The sequence below is a fragment of the Phyllobates terribilis genome, unplaced genomic scaffold (genome assembly GCF_046119375.1).
Source record: "Phyllobates terribilis strain yellow unplaced genomic scaffold, ASM4611937v1 Scaffold_236__1_contigs__length_3049075, whole genome shotgun sequence".
NCBI classification, from domain to species: Eukaryota; Metazoa; Chordata; class Amphibia; order Anura; family Dendrobatidae; genus Phyllobates; species Phyllobates terribilis.
In genome coordinates, this window is record NW_027362996.1 from 2,224,543 (window position 1) to 2,248,869 (window position 24,327).

General features: G+C 45.2%; 17 non-coding genes and 1 pseudogene across 17 annotated transcripts; all 18 read left to right on the forward strand.

Moving 5' to 3' along the window:
- The first annotated feature begins 1,077 nt into the window (after window positions 1-1,077).
- On the forward strand, window positions 1,078-1,268 carry LOC141215842 (U2 spliceosomal RNA). The gene has a single exon (XR_012284895.1). It is a non-coding gene; the product is annotated as a U2 spliceosomal RNA (small nuclear RNA).
- Window positions 1,269-2,383: 1,115 nt separating this feature from the next.
- On the forward strand, window positions 2,384-2,499 carry LOC141216932 (U2 spliceosomal RNA; annotated as a pseudogene).
- Window positions 2,500-3,024: 525 nt separating this feature from the next.
- LOC141216728 (U2 spliceosomal RNA) lies at window positions 3,025-3,206 on the forward strand. Its single transcript, XR_012285747.1, has one exon. It is a non-coding gene; the product is annotated as a U2 spliceosomal RNA (small nuclear RNA).
- A 1,115-nt stretch (window positions 3,207-4,321) lies between these two features.
- On the forward strand, window positions 4,322-4,512 carry LOC141215843 (U2 spliceosomal RNA). Its single transcript, XR_012284896.1, has one exon. It is a non-coding gene; the product is annotated as a U2 spliceosomal RNA (small nuclear RNA).
- A 1,112-nt stretch (window positions 4,513-5,624) lies between these two features.
- On the forward strand, window positions 5,625-5,815 carry LOC141216366 (U2 spliceosomal RNA). The gene has a single exon (XR_012285402.1). It is a non-coding gene; the product is annotated as a U2 spliceosomal RNA (small nuclear RNA).
- Window positions 5,816-6,930: 1,115 nt separating this feature from the next.
- On the forward strand, window positions 6,931-7,121 carry LOC141215844 (U2 spliceosomal RNA). The gene has a single exon (XR_012284897.1). It is a non-coding gene; the product is annotated as a U2 spliceosomal RNA (small nuclear RNA).
- A 1,115-nt stretch (window positions 7,122-8,236) lies between these two features.
- On the forward strand, window positions 8,237-8,427 carry LOC141216367 (U2 spliceosomal RNA). Its single transcript, XR_012285403.1, has one exon. It is a non-coding gene; the product is annotated as a U2 spliceosomal RNA (small nuclear RNA).
- Window positions 8,428-11,026: 2,599 nt separating this feature from the next.
- LOC141216846 (U2 spliceosomal RNA) lies at window positions 11,027-11,212 on the forward strand. Its single transcript, XR_012285836.1, has one exon. It is a non-coding gene; the product is annotated as a U2 spliceosomal RNA (small nuclear RNA).
- Window positions 11,213-12,327: 1,115 nt separating this feature from the next.
- On the forward strand, window positions 12,328-12,518 carry LOC141215845 (U2 spliceosomal RNA). The gene has a single exon (XR_012284898.1). It is a non-coding gene; the product is annotated as a U2 spliceosomal RNA (small nuclear RNA).
- Window positions 12,519-13,633: 1,115 nt separating this feature from the next.
- LOC141215846 (U2 spliceosomal RNA) lies at window positions 13,634-13,824 on the forward strand. The gene has a single exon (XR_012284899.1). It is a non-coding gene; the product is annotated as a U2 spliceosomal RNA (small nuclear RNA).
- A 1,115-nt stretch (window positions 13,825-14,939) lies between these two features.
- LOC141216393 (U2 spliceosomal RNA) lies at window positions 14,940-15,130 on the forward strand. The gene has a single exon (XR_012285428.1). It is a non-coding gene; the product is annotated as a U2 spliceosomal RNA (small nuclear RNA).
- A 1,115-nt stretch (window positions 15,131-16,245) lies between these two features.
- Window positions 16,246-16,436, forward strand: LOC141215847 (U2 spliceosomal RNA). The gene has a single exon (XR_012284900.1). It is a non-coding gene; the product is annotated as a U2 spliceosomal RNA (small nuclear RNA).
- A 1,114-nt stretch (window positions 16,437-17,550) lies between these two features.
- LOC141215848 (U2 spliceosomal RNA) lies at window positions 17,551-17,741 on the forward strand. The gene has a single exon (XR_012284901.1). It is a non-coding gene; the product is annotated as a U2 spliceosomal RNA (small nuclear RNA).
- Window positions 17,742-18,856: 1,115 nt separating this feature from the next.
- On the forward strand, window positions 18,857-19,047 carry LOC141215849 (U2 spliceosomal RNA). The gene has a single exon (XR_012284902.1). It is a non-coding gene; the product is annotated as a U2 spliceosomal RNA (small nuclear RNA).
- Window positions 19,048-20,162: 1,115 nt separating this feature from the next.
- On the forward strand, window positions 20,163-20,353 carry LOC141216524 (U2 spliceosomal RNA). Its single transcript, XR_012285553.1, has one exon. It is a non-coding gene; the product is annotated as a U2 spliceosomal RNA (small nuclear RNA).
- A 1,115-nt stretch (window positions 20,354-21,468) lies between these two features.
- Window positions 21,469-21,659, forward strand: LOC141216525 (U2 spliceosomal RNA). Its single transcript, XR_012285554.1, has one exon. It is a non-coding gene; the product is annotated as a U2 spliceosomal RNA (small nuclear RNA).
- Window positions 21,660-22,774: 1,115 nt separating this feature from the next.
- Window positions 22,775-22,965, forward strand: LOC141215851 (U2 spliceosomal RNA). Its single transcript, XR_012284904.1, has one exon. It is a non-coding gene; the product is annotated as a U2 spliceosomal RNA (small nuclear RNA).
- A 1,115-nt stretch (window positions 22,966-24,080) lies between these two features.
- On the forward strand, window positions 24,081-24,271 carry LOC141215852 (U2 spliceosomal RNA). Its single transcript, XR_012284905.1, has one exon. It is a non-coding gene; the product is annotated as a U2 spliceosomal RNA (small nuclear RNA).
- Window positions 24,272-24,327: the final 56 nt, after the last annotated feature.

A 24,327-nucleotide genomic window follows, 5' to 3' on the forward strand; every position in this document is an offset into this window, starting at 1 on the left:
GGAGATGCACTGCGCATGTCCAAGCAATCTTCCTGCTCTCTGGTGACCCGGATGTTGTCATGACGACATCGGGTCGTCATGGCAACACCCGGGAAGCCTTTGCAGACTGCGCTGGAAGCCGGAAGAGGAGGTGAGTATCGGCGATCACCTCCCCTTGCCCCCGCAATGCCGCGATCGACTTCGATCGACTTCGATCGCAGCATCGCGGGGGTTAATGTGCTGGGAGCGGTGCGTGACCGCTCCCTGCACATAGTACCGGGTGTCAGCTGTGACAATCAGCTGACACCCGGCGGCGATCGCGCCCGCACAGCCTGTGTGCGCGCGCGATCGCCATGACGTACTAATACGGGTCTGGCTCTTAAGTCCCAGGGCACAGACGCGTATTAGTACGTCAGATGTTATTAAGGGGTTAAAATTTCTTTTTTGGTTTGCTACAATGCCTTTTCTGAAACGTTGTCTCCTTCTGCTGGAACACTGACTTCTTTCATTTAATGCCTGCAGACTATAAAAGAGAACCCAACCCAAAAAGTTTGGTTGATTAGTCTGTGGCATTCTGTTAAACTGTTGCTTATGGCGGTCTCTGTGAGCTTCTCAGCGACATTCAGCCAGCCAGGTATCCTGCCTGCAGTAGATGGAATGTGGCAATGGAACGCTGGCTGCGCGTGTCATAATAGGCTCTGAGCCTTTATATACCTGTGCACAGCAGCAGCCACCTTCAGTCTGCTGCTGGACAGCCAGCAGCAGCAGCAGCAGGAGAGGTATGTAATCAGGAGCCCTCCTGCTAAGGGTAGACAGCTGCTCGTTCCACCCCACCCCCCGCCTTAATTGGTTCTCCTCCCTTCCAACGGTGTTGAGGCGGGTGGGAACAGCAGGGGGTGAAGGTGCTGTGTTTAAAGAGGTGGAGTTATGCAGATCTAAAACGCGTGGATTGCAGCAGCAGCAAGCCGAAAAGTGCAGGCATGTAAGGGATCTAGAGGTTGACAACATGTCTTCTTAACGGGAGTCCAGGAGCTCATCTCCACAAATGGACTTTTCAGGATCCTTGGGTGGCTCCGTAGTTTGAAACCAATTCTGGTTATCGCTTCTCGGCCTTTTGGCTAAGATCAAGTGTAGTATCTGTTCTTATCAGTTTAATATCTGATACGTCCCCTATCTGGGGACCATATATTAAATGGATTTTTAGAACAGGGAGATGGAAAAAGAGCTTGCTCTGTCCACTCCACGCATTGACCTGGTATTGCAGTATCTCCAGGACCGGTGCACCCCTTCTTTAATGCAGTTTCTAAAATCAGAAAGAATTGAATTCAATGTTTTTTGTTCATTTTGCTTGTTTGTCGGATTTGGGGATGGACTCTTTGGCTTTGCTTTTCTTCTCCTCATTGGATTTTTCATGTTCAAAGTTGCAGAAGCCAGATTACAAGCTCATTTTGGTTCAACTTCAGCAACTGTGCATTGCATTGCCATGTAATGTGATGCAATGCTATCTTTCTAGCTCTCCCTTTTTACTTCCTTTTGGATAAACAGACATATTAGGCAAGCATTTTGGAGCTTTCACCTAAATAACTACAGGTGGTGAGATAAGCTGCACAATATAATTGACCTTTCAGTATATTGTTGCACACACACCATCTATTTAGCAAATGCCCTTGTTATCAACAGCAGCCTTTTAAACTCACCTGAGCTAACAGGTATGTGCGCTGGTTACTCTGCTGCGCTTAAAATTTCTTTTTTGGTTTGCTACAATGCCTTTTCTGAAACGTTGTCTCCTTCTGCTGGAACACTGACTTCTTTCATTTAATGCCTGCAGACTATAAAAGAGAACCCAACCCAAAAAGTTTGGTTGATTAGTCTGTGGCATTCTGTTAAACTGTTGCTTATGGCGGTCTCTGTGAGCTTCTCAGCGACATTCAGCCAGCCAGGTATCCTGCCTGCAGTAGATGGAATGTGGCAATGGAACGCTGGCTGCGCGTGTCATAATAGGCTCTGAGCCTTTATATACCTGTGCACAGCAGCAGCCACCTTCAGTCTGCTGCTGGACAGCCAGCAGCAGCAGCAGCAGGAGAGGTATGTAATCAGGAGCCCTCCTGCTAAGGGTAGACAGCTGCTCGTTCCACCCCACCCCCCGCCTTAATTGGTTCTCCTCCCTTCCAACGGTGTTGAGGCGGGTGGGAACAGCAGGGGGTGAAGGTGCTGTGTTTAAAGAGGTGGAGTTATGCAGATCTAAAACGCGTGGATTGCAGCAGCAGCAAGCCGAAAAGTGCAGGCATGTAAGGGATCTAGAGGTTGACAACATGTCTTCTTAACGGGAGTCCAGGAGCTCATCTCCACAAATGGACTTTTCAGGATCCTTGGGTGGCTCCGTAGTTTGAAACCAATTCTGGTTATCGCTTCTCGGCCTTTTGGCTAAGATCAAGTGTAGTATCTTTTGAAAAGGCGGTTTTGTCCTTGGGCTGCTCTAGTAAATTGATGCACATTACACACTGGTTTGGTGCACTTGTTAGTACGCCAGGTGGCTCATAGAGTCATCTGATGGAAAACATGGCCCTCCAGGATCGAAGTCACTAGGCTGGGTAAGTGTGAGGGCTTTGGAGCAATGTGCCCCAGGAGTAGGCGCCCTGGTGGGAGTCCAAGCTTACTGGGACTGGGAACCCCAGAAAGACTTGGGCTTCGTAGCACGCCGCACCTTTGCCAATCATACTTTCTGAGCAACACCCCCTATTCCTGGCCTCCGGGCTAGGAAGGGGAATTTTTATAAACCCGGTCGAAGGTCCGGTCAGCTTTGGGCTGAGAAACCAACACAGGCTCCAGCTCCACTAGGGTGGCAGCCTAGCTGGACGCTGGGAGCACGAAAACGGCTCTTCTCTGGCTTCGGCAAGAGAGAGCATCGGAGATCCCCGACCCTCGCTGTGGCCTTATGGCTCGGAGGGATGGGGATGGTTTATTGGGGACCCTCTCCTCCGGGAAGGGTCCACATGAATCCTCGCCTCGTGCGCTGTTTTGGTGTGACTTCGGTCACATTTTTCAGTGCCTTGGATGCAGCTTCAATCAAAAAATCTGTTCTTATCAGTTTAATATCTGATACGTCCCCTATCTGGGGACCATATATTAAATGGATTTTTAGAACAGGGAGATGGAAAAAGAGCTTGCTCTGTCCACTCCACGCATTGACCTGGTATTGCAGTATCTCCAGGACTGGTGCACCCCTTCTTTAATGCAGTTTCTAAAATCAGAAAGAATTGAATTCAATGTTTTTTGTTCATTTTGCTTGTTTGTCGGATTTGGGGATGGACTCTTTGGCTTTGCTTTTCTTCTCCTCATTGGATTTTTCATGTTCAAAGTTGCAGAAGCCAGATTACAAGCTCATTTTGGTTCAACTTCAGCAACTGTGCATTGCATTGCCATGTAATTTGATGCAATGCTATCTTTCTAGCTCTCCCTTTTTACTTCCTTTTGGATAAACAGACATATTAGGCAAGCATTTTGGAGCTTTCACCTAAATAACTACAGGTGGTGAGATAAGCTGCACAATATAATTGACCTTTCAGTATATTGTTGCACACACACCATCTATTTAGCAAATGCCCTTGTTATCAACAGCAGCCTTTTAAACTCACCTGAGCTAACAGGTATGTGCGCTGGTTACTCTGCTGCGCTTAAAATTTCTTTTTTGGTTTGCTACAATGCCTTTTCTGAAACGTTGTCTCCTTCTGCTGGAACACTGACTTCTTTCATTTAATGCCTGCAGACTATAAAAGAGAACCCAACCCAAAAAGTTTGGTTGATTAGTCTGTGGCATTCTGTTAAACTGTTGCTTATGGCGGTCTCTGTGAGCTTCTCAGCGACATTCAGCCAGCCAGGTATCCTGCCTGCAGTAGATGGAATGTGGCAATGGAACGCTGGCTGCGCGTGTCATAATAGGCTCTGAGCCTTTATATACCTGTGCACAGCAGCAGCCACCTTCAGTCTGCTGCTGGACAGCCAGCAGCAGCAGCAGCAGGAGAGGTATGTAATCAGGAGCCCTCCTGCTAAGGGTAGACAGCTGCTCGTTCCACCCCACCCCCCGCCTTAATTGGTTCTCCTCCCTTCCAACGGTGTTGAGGCGGGTGGGAACAGCAGGGGGTGAAGGTGCTGTGTTTAAAGAGGTGGAGTTATGCAGATCTAAAACGCGTGGATTGCAGCAGCAGCAAGCCGAAAAGTGCAGGCATGTAAGGGATCTAGAGGTTGACAACATGTCTTCTTAACGGGAGTCCAGGAGCTCATCTCCACAAATGGACTTTTCAGGATCCTTGGGTGGCTCCGTAGTTTGAAACCAATTCTGGTTATCGCTTCTCGGCCTTTTGGCTAAGATCAAGTGTAGTATCTGTTCTTATCAGTTTAATATCTGATACGTCCCCTATCTGGGGACCATATATTAAATGGATTTTTAGAACAGGGAGATGGAAAAAGAGCTTGCTCTGTCCACTCCACGCATTGACCTGGTATTGCAGTATCTCCAGGACCGGTGCACCCCTTCTTTAATGCAGTTTCTAAAATCAGAAAGAATTGAATTCAATGTTTTTTGTTCATTTTGCTTGTTTGTCGGATTTGGGGATGGACTCTTTGGCTTTGCTTTTCTTCTCCTCATTGGATTTTTCATGTTCAAAGTTGCAGAAGCCAGATTACAAGCTCATTTTGGTTCAACTTCAGCAACTGTGCATTGCATTGCCATGTAATGTGATGCAATGCTATCTTTCTAGCTCTCCCTTTTTACTTCCTTTTGGATAAACAGACATATTAGGCAAGCATTTTGGAGCTTTCACCTAAATAACTACAGGTGGTGAGATAAGCTGCACAATATAATTGACCTTTCAGTATATTGTTGCACACACACCATCTATTTAGCAAATGCCCTTGTTATCAACAGCAGCCTTTTAAACTCACCTGAGCTAACAGGTATGTGCGCTGGTTACTCTGCTGCGCTTAAAATTTCTTTTTTGGTTTGCTACAATGCCTTTTCTGAAACGTTGTCTCCTTCTGCTGGAACACTGACTTCTTTCATTTAATGCCTGCAGACTATAAAAGAGAACCCAACCCAAAAAGTTTGGTTGATTAGTCTGTGGCATTCTGTTAAACTGTTGCTTATGGCGGTCTCTGTGAGCTTCTCAGCGACATTCAGCCAGCCAGGTATCCTGCCTGCAGTAGATGGAATGTGGCAATGGAACGCTGGCTGCGCGTGTCATAATAGGCTCTGAGCCTTTATATACCCGTGCACAGCAGCAGCCACCTTCAGTCTGCTGCTGGACAGCCAGCAGCAGCAGCAGGAGAGGTATGTAATCAGGAGCCCTCCTGCTAAGGGTAGACAGCTGCTCGTTCCACCCCACCCCCCGCCTTAATTGGTTCTCCTCCCTTCCAACGGTGTTGAGGCGGGTGGGAACAGCAGGGGGTGAAGGTGCTGTGTTTAAAGAGGTGGAGTTATGCAGATCTAAACCGCGTGGATTGCAGCAGCAGCAAGCCGAAAAGTGCAGGCATGTAAGGGATCTAGAGGTTGACAACATGTCTTCTTAACGGGAGTCCAGGAGCTCATCTCCACAAATGGACTTTTCAGGATCCTTGGGTGGCTCCGTAGTTTGAAACCAATTCTGGTTATCGCTTCTCAGCCTTTTGGCTAAGATCAAGTGTAGTATCTGTTCTTATCAGTTTAATATCTGATACGTCCCCTATCTGGGGACCATATATTAAATGGATTTTTAGAACAGGGAGATGGAAAAAGAGCTTGCTCTGTCCACTCCACGCATTGACCTGGTATTGCAGTATCTCCAGGACCGGTGCACCCCTTCTTTAATGCAGTTTCTAAAATCAGAAAGAATTGAATTCAATGTTTTTTGTTCATTTTGCTTGTTTGTCGGATTTGGGGATGGACTCTTTGGCTTTGCTTTTCTTCTCCTCATTGGATTTTTCATGTTCAAAGTTGCAGAAGCCAGATTACAAGCTCATTTTGGTTCAACTTCAGCAACTGTGCATTGCATTGCCATGTAATGTGATGCAATGCTATCTTTCTAGCTCTCCCTTTTTACTTCCTTTTGGATAAACAGACATATTAGGCAAGCATTTTGGAGCTTTCACCTAAATAACTACAGGTGGTGAGATAAGCTGCACAATATAATTGACCTTTCAGTATATTGTTGCACACACACCATCTATTTAGCAAATGCCCTTGTTATCAACAGCAGCCTTTTAAACTCACCTGAGCTAACAGGTATGTGCGCTGGTTACTCTGCTGCGCTTAAAATTTCTTTTTTGGTTTGCTACAATGCCTTTTCTGAAACGTTGTCTCCTTCTGCTGGAACACTGACTTCTTTCATTTAATGCCTGCAGACTATAAAAGAGAACCCAACCCAAAAAGTTTGGTTGATTAGTCTGTGGCATTCTGTTAAACTGTTGCTTATGGCGGTCTCTGTGAGCTTCTCAGCGACATTCAGCCAGCCAGGTATCCTGCCTGCAGTAGATGGAATGTGGCAATGGAACGCTGGCTGCGCGTGTCATAATAGGCTCTGAGCCTTTATATACCTGTGCACAGCAGCAGCCACCTTCAGTCTGCTGCTGGACAGCCAGCAGCAGCAGCAGCAGGAGAGGTATGTAATCAGGAGCCCTCCTGCTAAGGGTAGACAGCTGCTCGTTCCACCCCACCCCCCGCCTTAATTGGTTCTCCTCCCTTCCAACGGTGTTGAGGCGGGTGGGAACAGCAGGGGGTGAAGGTGCTGTGTTTAAAGAGGTGGAGTTATGCAGATCTAAAACGCGTGGATTGCAGCAGCAGCAAGCCGAAAAGTGCAGGCATGTAAGGGATCTAGAGGTTGACAACATGTCTTCTTAACGGGAGTCCAGGAGCTCATCTCCACAAATGGACTTTTCAGGATCCTTGGGTGGCTCCGTAGTTTGAAACCAATTCTGGTTATCGCTTCTCGGCCTTTTGGCTAAGATCAAGTGTAGTATCTGTTCTTATCAGTTTAATATCTGATACGTCCCCTATCTGGGGACCATATATTAAATGGATTTTTAGAACAGGGAGATGGAAAAAGAGCTTGCTCTGTCCACTCCACGCATTGACCTGGTATTGCAGTATCTCCAGGACCGGTGCACCCCTTCTTTAATGCAGTTTCTAAAATCAGAAAGAATTGAATTCAATGTTTTTTGTTCATTTTGCTTGTTTGTCGGATTTTGGGATGGACTCTTTGGCTTTGCTTTTCTTCTCCTCATTGGATTTTTCATGTTCAAAGTTGCAGAAGCCAGATTACAAGCTCATTTTGGTTCAACTTCAGCAACTGTGCATTGCATTGCCATGTAATGTGATGCAATGCTATCTTTCTAGCTCTCCCTTTTTACTTCCTTTTGGATAAACAGACATATTAGGCAAGCATTTTGGAGCTTTCACCTAAATAACTACAGGTGGTGAGATAAGCTGCACAATATAATTGACCTTTCAGTATATTGTTGCACACACACCATCTATTTAGCAAATGCCCTTGTTATCAACAGCAGCCTTTTAAACTCACCTGAGCTAACAGGTATGTGCGCTGGTTACTCTGCTGCGCTTAAAATTTCTTTTTTGGTTTGCTACAATGCCTTTTCTGAAACGTTGTCTCCTTCTGCTGGAACACTGACTTCTTTCATTTAATGCCTGCAGACTATAAAAGAGAACCCAACCCAAAAAGTTTGGTTGATTAGTCTGTGGCATTCTGTTAAACTGTTGCTTATGGCGGTCTCTGTGAGCTTCTCAGCGACATTCAGCCAGCCAGGTATCCTGCCTGCAGTAGATGGAATGTGGCAATGGAACGCTGGCTGCGCGTGTCATAATAGGCTCTGAGCCTTTATATACCCGTGCACAGCAGCAGCCACCTTCAGTCTGCTGCTGGACAGCCAGCAGCAGCAGCAGCAGGAGAGGTATGTAATCAGGAGCCCTCCTGCTAAGGGTAGACAGCTGCTCGTTCCACCCCACCCCCCGCCTTAATTGGTTCTCCTCCCTTCCAACGGTGTTGAGGCGGGTGGGAACAGCAGGGGGTGAAGGTGCTGTGTTTAAAGAGGTGGAGTTATGCAGATCTAAAACGCGTGGATTGCAGCAGCAGCAAGCCGAAAAGTGCAGGCATGTAAGGGATCTAGAGGTTGACAACATGTCTTCTTAACGGGAGTCCAGGAGCTCATCTCCACAAATGGACTTTTCAGGATCCTTGGGTGGCTCCGTAGTTTGAAACCAATTCTGGTTATCGCTTCTCAGCCTTTTGGCTAAGATCAAGTGTAGTATCTGTTCTTATCAGTTTAATATCTGATACGTCCCCTATCTGGGGACCATATATTAAATGGATTTTTAGAACAGGGAGATGGAAAAAGAGCTTGCTCTGTCCACTCCACGCATTGACCTGGTATTGCAGTATCTCCAGGACCGGTGCACCCCTTCTTTAATGCAGTTTCTAAAATCAGAAAGAATTGAATTCAATGTTTTTTGTTCATTTTGCTTGTTTGTCGGATTTGGGGATGGACTCTTTGGCTTTGCTTTTCTTCTCCTCATTGGATTTTTCATGTTCAAAGTTGCAGAAGCCAGATTACAAGCTCATTTTGGTTCAACTTCAGCAACTGTGCATTGCATTGCCATGTAATGTGATGCAATGCTATCTTTCTAGCTCTCCCTTTTTACTTCCTTTTGGATAAACAGACATATTAGGCAAGCATATTGGAGCTTTCACCTAAATAACTACAGGTGGTGAGATAAGCTGCACAATATAATTGACCTTTCAGTATATTGTTGCACACACACCATCTATTTAGCAAATGCCCTTGTTATCAACAGCAGCCTTTTAAACTCACCTGAGCTAACAGGTATGTGCACTGGTTACTCTGCTGCGCTTAAAATTTCTTTTTTGGTTTGCTACAATGCCTTTTCTGAAACGTTGTCTCCTTCTGCTGGAACACTGACTTCTTTCATTTAATGCCTGCAGACTATAAAAGAGAACCCAACCCAAAAAGTTTGGTTGATTAGTCTGTGGCATTCTGTTAAACTGTTGCTTATGGCGGTCTCTGTGAGCTTCTCAGTGACATTCAGCCAGCCAGGTATCCTGCCTGCAGTAGATGGAATGTGGCAATGGAACGCTGGCTGCGCGTGTCATAATAGGCTCTGAGCCTTTATATACCTGTGCACAGCAGCAGCCACCTTCAGTCTGCTGCTGGACAGCCAGCAGCAGCAGCAGCAGGAGAGGTATGTAATCAGGAGCCCTCCTGCTAAGGGTAGACAGCTGCTCGTTCCACCCCACCCCCCGCCTTAATTGGTTCTCCTCCCTTCCAACGGTGTTGAGGCGGGTGGGAACAGCAGGGGGTGAAGGTGCTGTGTTTAAAGAGGTGGAGTTATGCAGATCTAAAACGCGTGGATTGCAGCAGCAGCAAGCCGAAAAGTGCAGGCATGTAAGGGATCTAGAGGTTGACAACATGTCTTCTTAACGGGAGTCCAGGAGCTCATCTCCAGAAATGGACTTTTCAGGATCCTTGGGTGGCTCCGTAGTTTGAAACCAATTCTGGTTATCGCTTCTCGGCCTTTTGGCTAAGATCAAGTGCAGTGATTTAGCGATTGCTGCCTTGGTTTTGGTTGGAGGTGTCTAGGGTACCTGGCTCGTCGGCCTTGGGGGATCGTCCTTACCTAATTGTGGGGACTTCACCCCCTTGCTGCTATAGGCGTGTAGGCTTAGTCCCCAGACAACGGGAAGTGATCATACTCGCTCCTTCTGTGTGTTGGAGTGGAGATTACGCTCATTCTGTTGGAGAATCATGGCAACAGAGGCGGAGTTGTGGCCGAAGTTGGAGGTTCCAGAACATGCACGTGTGGAGACCGCTTTCCGGATTTTTGTCCGGAGAGACTGTCAGAAGGTTAAGGACTTTCGGTTTATTATGAAGGAGATCATCTTGGGTGTCGCAAAGGTGAATAAAGAAGACATCGTGGCAGTTATGGATTATCCCCAAAAGGGTGTCTATGACGTGTTTTTTGAGTCTAGGAAGATTTTGGAGAACTATATGGATTCTTTTGATGAATTGAGACATGAGAAGTTTGTTGGAATTCGGTTTCAACATCACGTATTTAGTAGTGAAAAGATGGTGACAGTGAAAATGTTTTCACCACTGGTTCCAGAAGAGGACATTGTCACGTTTTTGAGTGGTTTTGCCAAGTCTGTAGTATCAAAAGGTAAAGTAATGAATGAATTCGGAGTATGGACGGGAAAGTGGAAATTTTTTGTGGAATTTAACATGAACAAGGATAGGAGTTTTTCCTACCCGCCTCAAAGGTTTAAGCTTGGTAAAGTAAGTGGGAATTTATTCTTTAATGGGATGGATTCCTTTTGTTCAATTTGTGAGGTATATGGTCATAAACGTGAAGACTGTACTGCAGAAAAGTGTTGGAAGTGTAAAGCGGAAGGACATGTTTCTAAATCATGTCCAGTAGAAAGGAATAAGTGTAACCTGTGTATGGAAATTGGGCATAGGTTTAAGGAATGCCCAAAGAGAAAGAGTAATAAGGAGAAGATGGAAAGTGCAAAGGCGGAAAAGAAAGAAAAAAAGAAGACGGTAGAGGTTCAGAGGCAAACAGAAGAGGAGGAAGCTGATAAAGAAATGGACAAAGTTAAAAAAGGAATTGCGGAAATGAAGGGAAGTGGTGTGTGTTTTGAAGCTTTTTTTCCAAAGGTAATCGCAAGTGTGAAGGCAAATAAAGAGAGGTTTTTTGAAACCTATAAGGTGGGAAGGACATGGATAGATTATGTGAATACAAACTTTGAATCTTTCTTGCAAGAGAAAGGACTGTTGGAGTATCTAACATATTATGCGTTGAAGGGAGGAATGCAGTAATGTGTTTTGTTTCCTTCCTCTATATATTATGTGTCTGAGAGGAAATACTGGTTGTTGTTTTGTTTTTTTTGTATATGCATTAAATAATGTTTTTTTGTTTTAAAATGACACGATGATGGATTTGGTCCATCACCGTTTTCAGAAGTATGGAATCGAGATGGTACTTGTAATCTGAGTGTTATGAAAAAAAAAAAAAAAAAAATCTGTTCTTATCAGTTTAATATCTGATACGTCCCCTATCTGGGGACCATATATTAAATGGATTTTTAGAACAGGGAGATGGAAAAAGAGCTTGCTCTGTCCACTCCACGCATTGACCTGGTATTGCAGTATCTCCAGGACCGGTGCACCCCTTCTTTAATGCAGTTTCTAAAATCAGAAAGAATTGAATTCAATGTTTTTTGTTCATTTTGCTTGTTTGTCGGATTTGGGGATGGACTCTTTGGCTTTGCTTTTCTTCTCCTCATTGGATTTTTCATGTTCAAAGTTGCAGAAGCCAGATTACAAGCTCATTTTGGTTCAACTTCAGCAACTGTGCATTGCATTGCCATGTAATGTGATGCAATGCTATCTTTCTAGCTCTCCCTTTTTACTTCCTTTTGGATAAACAGACATATTAGGCAAGCATTTTGGAGCTTTCACCTAAATAACTACAGGTGGTGAGATAAGCTGCACAATATAATTGACCTTTCAGTATATTGTTGCACACACACCATCTATTTAGCAAATGCCCTTGTTATCAACAGCAGCCTTTTAAACTCACCTGAGCTAACAGGTATGTGCGCTGGTTACTCTGCTGCGCTTAAAATTTCTTTTTTGGTTTGCTACAATGCCTTTTCTGAAACGTTGTCTCCTTCTGCTGGAACACTGACTTCTTTCATTTAATGCCTGCAGACTATAAAAGAGAACCCAACCCAAAAAGTTTGGTTGATTAGTCTGTGGCATTCTGTTAAACTGTTGCTTATGGCGGTCTCTGTGAGCTTCTCAGCGACATTCAGCCAGCCAGGTATCCTGCCTGCAGTAGATGGAATGTGGCAATGGAACGCTGGCTGCGCGTGTCATAATAGGCTCTGAGCCTTTATATACCTGTGCACAGCAGCAGCCACCTTCAGTCTGCTGCTGGACAGCCAGCAGCAGCAGCAGCAGGAGAGGTATGTAATCAGGAGCCCTCCTGCTAAGGGTAGACAGCTGCTCGTTCCACCCCACCCCCCGCCTTAATTGGTTCTCCTCCCTTCCAACGGTGTTGAGGCGGGTGGGAACAGCAGGGGGTGAAGGTGCTGTGTTTAAAGAGGTGGAGTTATGCAGATCTAAAACGCGTGGATTGCAGCAGCAGCAAGCCGAAAAGTGCAGGCATGTAAGGGATCTAGAGGTTGACAACATGTCTTCTTAACGGGAGTCCAGGAGCTCATCTCCACAAATGGACTTTTCAGGATCCTTGGGTGGCTCCGTAGTTTGAAACCAATTCTGGTTATCGCTTCTCGGCCTTTTGGCTAAGATCAAGTGTAGTATCTGTTCTTATCAGTTTAATATCTGATACGTCCCCTATCTGGGGACCATATATTAAATGGATTTTTAGAACAGGGAGATGGAAAAAGAGCTTGCTCTGTCCACTCCACGCATTGACCTGGTATTGCAGTATCTCCAGGACCGGTGCACCCCTTCTTTAATGCAGTTTCTAAAATCAGAAAGAATTGAATTCAATGTTTTTTGTTCATTTTGCTTGTTTGTCGGATTTGGGGATGGACTCTTTGGCTTTGCTTTTCTTCTCCTCATTGGATTTTTCATGTTCAAAGTTGCAGAAGCCAGATTACAAGCTCATTTTGGTTCAACTTCAGCAACTGTGCATTGCATTGCCATGTAATGTGATGCAATGCTATCTTTCTAGCTCTCCCTTTTTACTTCCTTTTGGATAAACAGACATATTAGGCAAGCATTTTGGAGCTTTCACCTAAATAACTACAGGTGGTGAGATAAGCTGCACAATATAATTGACCTTTCAGTATATTTTTGCACACACACCATCTATTTAGCAAATGCCCTTGTTATCAACAGCAGCCTTTTAAACTCACCTGAGCTAACAGGTATGTGCGCTGGTTACTCTGCTGCGCTTAAAATTTCTTTTTTGGTTTGCTACAATGCCTTTTCTGAAACGTTGTCTCCTTCTGCTGGAACACTGACTTCTTTCATTTAATGCCTGCAGACTATAAAAGAGAACCCAACCCAAAAAGTTTGGTTGATTAGTCTGTGGCATTCTGTTAAACTGTTGCTTATGGCGGTCTCTGTGAGCTTCTCAGCGACATTCAGCCAGCCAGGTATCCTGCCTGCAGTAGATGGAATGTGGCAATGGAACGCTGGCTGCGCGTGTCATAATAGGCTCTGAGCCTTTATATACCTGTGCACAGCAGCAGCCACCTTCAGTCTGCTGCTGGACAGCCAGCAGCAGCAGCAGCAGGAGCGGTATGTAATCAGGAGCCCTCCTGCTAAGGGTAGACAGCTGCTCGTTCCACCCCACCCCCCGCCTTAATTGGTTCTCCTCCCTTCCAACGGTGTTGAGGCGGGTGGGAACAGCAGGGGGTGAAGGTGCTGTGTTTAAAGAGGTGGAGTTATGCAGATCTAAAACGCGTGGATTGCAGCAGCAGCAAGCCGAAAAGTGCAGGCATGTAAGGGATCTAGAGGTTGACAACATGTCTTCTTAACGGGAGTCCAGGAGCTCATGTCCACAAATGGACTTTTCAGGATCCTTGGGTGGCTCCGTAGTTTGAAACCAATTCTGGTTATCGCTTCTCGGCCTTTTGGCTAAGATCAAGTGTAGTATCTGTTCTTATCAGTTTAATATCTGATACGTCCCCTATCTGGGGACCATATATTAAATGGATTTTTAGAACAGGGAGATGGAAAAAGAGCTTGCTCTGTCCACTCCACGCATTGACCTGGTATTGCAGTATCTCCAGGACCGGTGCACCCCTTCTTTAATGCAGTTTCTAAAATCAGAAAGAATTGAATTCAATGTTTTTTGTTCATTTTGCTTGTTTGTCGGATTTGGGGATGGACTCTTTGGCTTTGCTTTTCTTCTCCTCATTGGATTTTTCATGTTCAAAGTTGCAGAAGCCAGATTACAAGCTCATTTTGGTTCAACTTCAGCAACTGTGCATTGCATTGCCATGTAATGTGATGCAATGCTATCTTTCTAGCTCTCCCTTTTTACTTCCTTTTGGATAAACAGACATATTAGGCAAGCATTTTGGAGCTTTCACCTAAATAACTACAGGTGGTGAGATAAGCTGCACAATATAATTGACCTTTCAGTATATTGTTGCACACACACCATCTATTTAGCAAATGCCCTTGTTATCAACAGCAGCCTTTTAAACTCACCTGAGCTAACAGGTATGTGCGCTGGTTACTCTGCTGCGCTTAAAATTTCTTTTTTGGTTTGCTACAATGCCTTTTCTGAAACGTTGTCTCCTTCTGCTGGAACACTGACTTCTTTCATTTAATGCCTGCAGACTATAAAAGAGAACCCAACCCAAAAAGTTTGGTTGATTAGTCTGTGGCATTCTGTTAAACTGTTGCTTATGGCGGTCTCTGTGAGCTTCTCAGCGACATTCAGCCAGCCAGGTATCCTGCCTGCAGTAGATGGAATGTGGCAATGGAACGCTGGCTGCGCGTGTCATAATAGGCTCTGAGCCTTTATATACCTGTGCACAGCAGCAGCCACCTTCAGTCTGCTGCTGGACAGCCAGCAGCAGCAGCAGCAGGAGAGGTATGTAATCAGGAGCCCTCCTGCTAAGGGTAGACAGCTGCTCGTTCCACCCCACCCCCCGCCTTAATTGGTTCTCCTCCCTTCCAAGGGTGTTGAGGCGGGTGGGAACAGCAGGGGGTGAAGGTGCTGTGTTTAAAGAGGTGGAGTTATGCAGATCTAAAACGCGTGGATTGCAGCAGCAGCAAGCCGAAAAGTGCAGGCATGTAAGGGATCTAGAGGTTGACAACATGTCTTCTTAACGGGAGTCCAGGAGCTCATCTCCACAAATGGACTTTTCAGGATCCTTGGGTGGCTCCGTAGTTTGAAACCAATTCTGGTTATCGCTTCTCGGCCTTTTGGCTAAGATCAAGTGTAGTATCTGTTCTTATCAGTTTAATATCTGATACGTCCCCTATCTGGGGACCATATATTAAATGGATTTTTAGAACAGGGAGATGGAAAAAGAGCTTGCTCTGTCCACTCCACGCATTGACCTGGTATTGCAGTATCTCCAGGACTGGTGCACCCCTTCTTTAATGCAGTTTCTAAAATCAGAAAGAATTGAATTCAATGTTTTTTGTTCATTTTGCTTGTTTGTCGGATTTGGGGATGGACTCTTTGGCTTTGCTTTTCTTCTCCTCATTGGATTTTTCATGTTCAAAGTTGCAGAAGCCAGATTACAAGCTCATTTTGGTTCAACTTCAGCAACTGTGCATTGCATTGCCATGTAATGTGATGCAATGCTATCTTTCTAGCTCTCCCTTTTTACTTCCTTTTGGATAAACAGACATATTAGGCAAGCATTTTGGAGCTTTCACCTAAATAACTACAGGTGGTGAGATAAGCTGCACAATATAATTGACCTTTCAGTATATTGTTGCACACACACCATCTATTTAGCAAATGCCCTTGTTATCAACAGCAGCCTTTTAAACTCACCTGAGCTAACAGGTATGTGCGCTGGTTACTCTGCTGCGCTTAAAATTTCTTTTTTGGTTTGCTACAATGCCTTTTCTGAAACGTTGTCTCCTTCTGCTGGAACACTGACTTCTTTCATTTAATGCCTGCAGACTATAAAAGAGAACCCAACCCAAAAAGTTTGGTTGATTAGTCTGTGGCATTCTGTTAAACTGTTGCTTATGGCGGTCTCTGTGAGCTTCTCAGCGACATTCAGCCAGCCAGGTATCCTGCCTGCAGTAGATGGAATGTGGCAATGGAACGCTGGCTGCGCGTGTCATAATAGGCTCTGAGCCTTTATATACCTGTGCACAGCAGCAGCCACCTTCAGTCTGCTGCTGGACAGCCAGCAGCAGCAGCAGCAGGAGAGGTATGTAATCAGGAGCCCTCCTGCTAAGGGTAGACAGCTGCTCGTTCCACCCCACCCCCCGCCTTAATTGGTTCTCCTCCCTTCCAACGGTGTTGAGGCGGGTGGGAACAGCAGGGGGTGAAGGTGCTGTGTTTAAAGAGGTGGAGTTATGCAGATCTAAAACGCGTGGATTGCAGCAGCAGCAAGCCGAAAAGTGCAGGCATGTAAGGGATCTAGAGGTTGACAACATGTCTTCTTAACGGGAGTCCAGGAGCTCATCTCCACAAATGGACTTTTCAGGATCCTTGGGTGGCTCCGTAGTTTGAAACCAATTCTGGTTATCGCTTCTCGGCCTTTTGGCTAAGATCAAGTGTAGTATCTGTTCTTATCAGTTTAATATCTGATACGTCCCCTATCTGGGGACCATATATTAAATGGATTTTTAGAACAGGGAGATGGAAAAAGAGCTTGCTCTGTCCACTCCACGCATTGACCTGGTATTGCAGTATCTCCAGGACCGGTGCACCCCTTCTTTAATGCAGTTTCTAAAATCAGAAAGAATTGAATTCAATGTTTTTTGTTCATTTTGCTTGTTTGTCGGATTTGGGGATGGACTCTTTGGCTTTGCTTTTCTTCTCCTCATTGGATTTTTCATGTTCAAAGTTGCAGAAGCCAGATTACAAGCTCATTTTGGTTCAACTTCAGCAACTGTGCATTGCATTGCCATGTAATGTGATGCAATGCTATCTTTCTAGCTCTCCCTTTTTACTTCCTTTTGGATAAACAGACATATTAGGCAAGCATTTTGGAGCTTTCACCTAAATAACTACAGGTGGTGAGATAAGCTGCACAATATAATTGACCTTTCAGTATATTGTTGCACACACACCATCTATTTAGCAAATGCCCTTGTTATCAACAGCAGCCTTTTAAACTCACCTGAGCTAACAGGTATGTGCGCTGGTTACTCTGCTGCGCTTAAAATTTCTTTTTTGGTTTGCTACAATGCCTTTTCTGAAACGTTGTCTCCTTCTGCTGGAACACTGACTTCTTTCATTTAATGCCTGCAGACTATAAAAGAGAACCCAACCCAAAAAGTTTGGTTGATTAGTCTGTGGCATTCTGTTAAACTGTTGCTTATGGCGGTCTCTGTGAGCTTCTCAGCGACATTCAGCCAGCCAGGTATCCTGCCTGCAGTAGATGGAATGTGGCAATGGAACGCTGGCTGCGCGTGTCATAATAGGCTCTGAGCCTTTATATACCTGTGCACAGCAGCAGCCACCTTCAGTCTGCTGCTGGACAGCCAGCAGCAGCAGCAGCAGGAGAGGTATGTAATCAGGAGCCCTCCTGCTAAGGGTAGACAGCTGCTCGTTCCACCCCACCCCCCGCCTTAATTGGTTCTCCTCCCTTCCAAGGGTGTTGAGGCGGGTGGGAACAGCAGGGGGTGAAGGTGCTGTGTTTAAAGAGGTGGAGTTATGCAGATCTAAAACGCGTGGATTGCAGCAGAGGAAGCCGAAAAGTGCAGGCATGTAAGGGATCTAGAGGTTGACAACATGTCTTCTTAACGGGAGTCCAGGAGCTCATCTCCACAAATGGACTTTTCAGGATCCTTGGGTGGCTCCGTAGTTTGAAACCAATTCTGGTTATCGCTTCTCGGCCTTTTGGCTAAGATCAAGTGTAGTATCTGTTCTTATCAGTTTAATATCTGATACGTCCCCTATCTGGGGACCATATATTAAATGGATTTTTAGAACAGGGAGATGGAAAAAGAGCTTGCTCTGTCCACTCCACGCATTGACCTGGTATTGCAGTATCTCCAGGACCGGTGCACCCCTTCTTTAATGCAGTTTCTAAAATCAGAAAGAATTGAATTCAATGTTTTTTCTTCATTTTGCTTGTTTGTCGGATTTGGGGATGGACTCTTTGGCTTTGCTTTTCTTTTCCTCATTGGATTTTTCATGTTCAAAGTTGCAGAAGCCAGATTACAAGCTCATTTTGGTTCAACTTCAGCAACTGTGCATTGCATTGCCATGTAATGTGATGCAATGCTATCTTTCTAGCTCTCCCTTTTTACTTCCTTTTGGATAAACAGACATATTAGGCAAGCATTTTGGAGCTTTCACCTAAATAACTACAGGTGGTGAGATAAGCTGCACAATATAATTGACCTTTCAGTATATTGTTGCACACACACCATCTATTTAGCAAATGCCCTTGTTATCAACAGCAGCCTTTTAAACTCACCTGAGCTAACAGGTATGTGCGCTGGTTACTCTGCTGCGCTTAAAATTTCTTTTTTGGTTTGCTACAATGCCTTTTCTGAAACGTTGTCTCCTTCTGCTGGAACACTGACTTCTTTCATTTAATGCCTGCAGACTATAAAAGAGAACCCAACCCAAAAAGTTTGGTTGATTAGTCTGTGGCATTCTGTTAAACTGTTGCTTATGGCGGTCTCTGTGAGCTTCTCAGCGACATTCAGCCAGCCAGGTATCCTGCCTGCAGTAGATGGAATGTGGCAATGGAACGCTGGCTGCGCGTGTCATAATAGGCTCTGAGCCTTTATATACCTGTGCACAGCAGCAGCCACCTTCAGTCTGCTGCTGGACAGCCAGCAGCAGCAGCAGCAGGAGAGGTATGTAATCAGGAGCCCTCCTGCTAAGGGTAGACAGCTGCTCGTTCCACCCCACCCCCCGCCTTAATTGGTTCTCCTCCCTTCCAAGGGTGTTGAGGCGGGTGGGAACAGCAGGGGGTGAAGGTGCTGTGTTTAAAGAGGTGGAGTTATGCAGATCTAAAACGCGTGGATTGCAGCAGCAGCAAGCCGAAAAGTGCAGGCATGTAAGGGATCTAGAGGTTGACAACATGTCTTCTTAACGGGAGTCCAGGAGCTCATCTCCACAAATGGACTTTTCAGGATCCTTGGGTGGCTCCGTAGTTTGAAACCAATTCTGGTTATCGCTTCTCGGCCTTTTGGCTAAGATCAAGTGTAGTATCTGTTCTTATCAGTTTAATATCTGATACGTCCCCTATCTGGGGACCATATATTAAATGGATTTTTAGAACAGGGAGATGGAAAAAGAGCTTGCTCTGTCCACTCCACGCATTGACCTGGTATTGCAGTATCTCCAGGACCGGTGCACCCCTTCTTTAATGCAGTTTCTAAAATCAGAAAGAATTGAATTCAATGTTTTTTGTTCATTTTGCTTGTTTGTCGGATTTGGGGATGGACTCTTTGGCTTTGCTTTTCTTCTCCTCATTGGATTTTTCATGTTCAAAGTTGCAGAAGCCAGATTACAAGCTCATTTTGGTTCAACTTCAGCAACTGTGCATTGCATTGCCATGTAATGTGATGCAATGCTATCTTTCTAGCTCTCCCTTTTTACTTCCTTTTGGATAAACAGACATATTAGGCAAGCATTTTGGAGCTTTCACCTAAATAACTACAGGTGGTGAGATAAGCTGCACAATATAATTGACCTTTCAGTATATTGTTGCACACACACCATCTATTTAGCAAATGCCCTTGTTATCAACAGCAGCCTTTTAAACTCACCTGAGCTAACAGGTATGTGCGCTGGTTACTCTGCTGCGCTTAAAATTTCTTTTTTGGTTTGCTACAATGCCTTTTCTGAAACGTTGTCTCCTTCTGCTGGAACACTGACTTCTTTCATTTAATGCCTGCAGACTATAAAAGAGAACCCAACCCAAAAAGTTTGGTTGATTAGTCTGTGGCATTCTGTTAAACTGTTGCTTATGGCGGTCTCTGTGAGCTTCTCAGCGACATTCAGCCAGCCAGGTATCCTGCCTGCAGTAGATGGAATGTGGCAATGGAACGCTGGCTGCGCGTGTCATAATAGGCTCTGAGCCTTTATATACCTGTGCACAGCAGCAGCCACCTTCAGTCTGCTGCTGGACAGCCAGCAGCAGCAGCAGCAGGAGAGGTATGTAATCAGGAGCCCTCCTGCTAACGGTAGACAGCTGCTCGTTCCACCCCACCCCCCGCCTTAATTGGTTCTCCTCCCTTCCAACGGTGTTGAGGCGGGTGGGAACAGCAGGGGGTGAAGGTGCTGTGTTTAAAGAGGTGGAGTTATGCAGATCTAAAACGCGTGGATTGCAGCAGCAGCAAGCCGAAAAGTGCAGGCATGTAAGGGATCTAGAGGTTGACAACATGTCTTCTTAACGGGAGTCCAGGAGCTCATCTCCACAAATGGACTTTTCAGGATCCTTGGGTGGCTCCGTAGTTTGAAACCAATTCTGGTTATCGCTTCTCGGCCTTTTGGCTAAGATCAAGTGTAGTATCTGTTCTTATCAGTTTAATATCTGATACGTCCCCTATCTGGGGACCATATATTAAATGGATTTTTAGAACAGGGAGATGGAAAAAGAGCTTGCTCTGTCAGATCCACGCATTGACCTGGTATTGCAGTATCTCCAGGACCGGTGCACCCCTTCTTTAATGCAGTTTCTAAAATCAGAAAGAATTGAATTCAATGTTTTTTGTTCATTTTGCTTGTTTGTCGGATTTGGGGATGGACTCTTTGGCTTTGCTTTTCTTCTCCTCATTGGATTTTTCATGTTCAAAGTTGCAGAAGCCAGATTACAAGCTCATTTTGGTTCAACTTCAGCAACTGTGCATTGCATTGCCATGTAATGTGATGCAATGCTATCTTTCTAGCTCTCCCTTTTTACTTCCTTTTGGATAAACAGACATATTAGGCAAGCATTTTGGAGCTTTCACCTAAATAACTACAGGTGGTGAGATAAGCTGCACAATATAATTGACCTTTCAGTATATTGTTGCACACACACCATCTATTTAGCAAATGCCCTTGTTATCAACAGCAGCCTTTTAAACTCACCTGAGCTAACAGGTATGTGCGCTGGTTACTCTGCTGCGCTTAAAATTTCTTTTTTGGTTTGCTACAATGCCTTTTCTGAAACGTTGTCTCCCTCTGCTGGAACACTGACTTCTTTCATTTAATGCCTGCAGACTATAAAAGAGAACCCAACCCAAAAAGTTTGGTTGATTAGTCTGTGGCATTCTGTTAAACTGTTGCTTATGGCGGTCTCTGTGAGCTTCTCAGCGACATTCAGCCAGCCAGGTATCCTGCCTGCAGTAGATGGAATGTGGCAATGGAACGCTGGCTGCGCGTGTCATAATAGGCTCTGAGCCTTTATATACCTGTGCACAGCAGCAGCCACCTTCAGTCTGCTGCTGGACAGCCAGCAGCAGCAGCAGCAGGAGAGGTATGTAATCAGGAGCCCTCCTGCTAAGGGTAGACAGCTGCTCGTTCCACCCCACCCCCCGCCTTAATTGGTTCTCCTCCCTTCCAACGGTGTTGAGGCGGGTGGGAACAGCAGGGGGTGAAGGTGCTGTGTTTAAAGAGGTGGAGTTATGCAGATCTAAAACGCGTGGATTGCAGCAGCAGCAAGCTGAAAAGTGCAGGCATGTAAGGGATCTAGAGGTTGACAACATGTCTTCTTAACGGGAGTCCAGGAGCTCATCTCCACAAATGGACTTTTCAGGATCCTTGGGTGGCTCCGTAGTTTGAAACCAATTCTGGTTATCGCTTCTCGGCCTTTTGGCTAAGATCAAGTGTAGTATCTGTTCTTATCAGTTTAATATCTGATACGTCCCCTATCTGGGGACCATATATTAAATGGATTTTTAGAACAGGGAGATGGAAAAAGAGCTTGCTCTGTCAGATCCACGCATTGACCTGGTATTGCAGTATCTCCAGGACCGGTGCACCCCTTCTTTAATGCAGTTTCTAAAATCAGAAAGAATTGAATTCAATGTTTTTTGTTCATTTTGCTTGTTTGTCGGATTTGGGGATGGACTCTTTGGCTTTGCTTTTCTTCTCCTCATTGGATTTTTCATGTTCAAAGTTGCAGAAGCCAGATTACAAGCTCATTTTGGTTCAACTTCAGCAACTGTGCATTGCATTGCCATGTAATGTGATGCAATGCTATCTTTCTAGCTCTCCCTTTTTACTTCCTTTTGGATAAACAGACATATTAGGCAAGCATTTTGGAGCTTTCACCTAAATAACTACAGGTGGTGAGATAAGCTGCACAATATAATTGACCTTTCAGTATATTGTTGCACACACACCATCTATTTAGCAAATGCCCTTGTTATCAACAGCAGCCTTTTAAACTCACCTGAGCTAACAGGTATGTGCGCTGGTTACTCTGCTGCGCTTAAAATTTCTTTTTTGGTTTGCTACAATGCCTTTTCTGAAACGTTGTCTCCTTCTGCTGGAACACTGACTTCTTTCATTTAATGCCTGCAGACTATAAAAGAGAACCCAACCCAAAAAGTTTGGTTGATTAGTCTGTGGCATTCTGTTAAACTGTTGCTTATGGCGGTCTCTGTGAGCTTCTCAGCGACATTCAGTCAGCCAGGTATCCTGCCTGCAGTAGATGGAATGTGGCAATGGAACGCTGGCTGCGCGTGTCATAATAGGCTCTGAGCCTTTATATACCTGTGCACAGCAGCAGCCACCTTCAGTTTGCTGCTGGACAGCCAGCAGCAGCAGCAGCAGGAGAGGTATGTAATCAGGAGCCCTTCTGCTAAGGGTAGACAGCTGCTCGTTCCACCCCACCCCCCGCCTTAATTGGTTCTCCTCCCTTCCAACGGTGTTGAGGCGGGTGGGAACAGCAGGGGGTGAAGGTGCTGTGTTTAAAGAGGTGGAGTTATGCAGATCTAAAACGCGTGGATTGCAGCAGCAGCAAGCCGAAAAGTGCAGGCATGTAAGGGATCTAGAGGTTGACAACATGTCTTCTTAACGGGAGTCCAGGAGCTCATCTCCACAAATGGACTTTTCAGGATCCTTGGGTGGCTCCGTAGTTTGAAACCAATTCTGGTTATCGCTTCTCGGCCTTTTGGCTAAGATCAAGTGTAGTATCTGTTCTTATCAGTTTAATATCTGATACGTCCCCTATCTGGGGACCATATATTAAATGGATTTTTAGAACAGGGAGATGGAAAAAGAGCTTGCTCTGTCCACTCCACGCATTGACCTGGTATTGCAGTATCTCCAGGACCGGTGCACCCCTTCTTTAATGCAGTTTCTAAAATCAGAAAGAATTGAATTCAATGTTTTTTGTTCATTTTGCTTGTTTGTCGGATTTGGGGATGGACTCTTTGGCTTTGCTTTTCTTCTCCTCATTGGATTTTTCATGTTCAAAGTTGCAGAAGCCAGATTACAAGCTCATTTTGGTTCAACTTCAGCAACTGTGCATTGCATTGCCATGTAATGTGATGCAATGCTATCTTTCTAGCTCTCCCTTTTTACTTCCTTTTGGATAAACAGACATATTAGGCAAGCATTTTGGAGCTTTCACCTAAATAACTACAGGTGGTGAGATAAGCTGCACAATATAATTGACCTTTCAGTATATTGTTGCACACACACCATCTATTTAGCAAATGCCCTTGTTATCAACAGCAGCCTTTTAAACTCACCTGAGCTAACAGGTATGTGCACTGGTTACTCTGCTGCGCTTAAAATTTCTTTTTTGGTTTGCTACAATGCCTTTTCTGAAACGTTGTCTCCTTCTGCTGGAACACTGACTTCTTTCATTTAATGCCTGCAGACTATAAAAGAGAACCCAACCCAAAAAGTTTGGTTGATTAGTCTGTGGCATTCTGTTAAACTGTTGCTTATGGCGGTCTCTGTGAGCTTCTCAGCGACATTCAGCCAGCCAGGTATCCTGCCTGCAGTAGATGGAATGTGGCAATGGAACGCTGGCTGCGCGTGTCATAATAGGCTCTGAGCCTTTATATACCTGTGCACAGCAGCAGCCACCTTCAGTCTGCTGCTGGACAGCCAGCAGCAGCAGCAGCAGGAGAGGTATGTAATCAGGAGCCCTCCTGCTAAGGGTAGACAGCTGCTCGTTCCACCCCACCCCCCGCCTTAATTGCTTCTCCTCCCTTCCAACGGTGTTGAGGCGGGTGGGAACAGCAGGGGGTGAAGGTGCTGTGTTTAAAGAGGTGGAGTTATGCAGATCTAAAACGCGTGGATTGCAGCAGCAGCAAGCCGAAAAGTGCAGGCATGTAAGGGATCTAGAGGTTGACAACATGTCTTCTTAACGGGAGTCCAGGAGCTCATCTCCACAAATGGACTTTTCAGGATCCTTGGGTGGCTCCGTAGTTTGAAACCAATTCTGGTTATCGCTTCTCGGCCTTTTGGCTAAGATCAAGTGTAGTATCTGTTCTTATCAGTTTAATATCTGATACGTCCCCTATCTGGGGACCATATATTAAATGGATTTTTAGAACAGGGAGATGGAAAAAGAGCTTGCTCTGTCCACTCCACGCATTGACCTGGTATTGCAGTATCTCCAGGACCGGTGCACCCCTTCTTTAATGCAGTTTCTAAAATCAGAAAGAATTGAATTCAATGTTTTTTGTTCATTT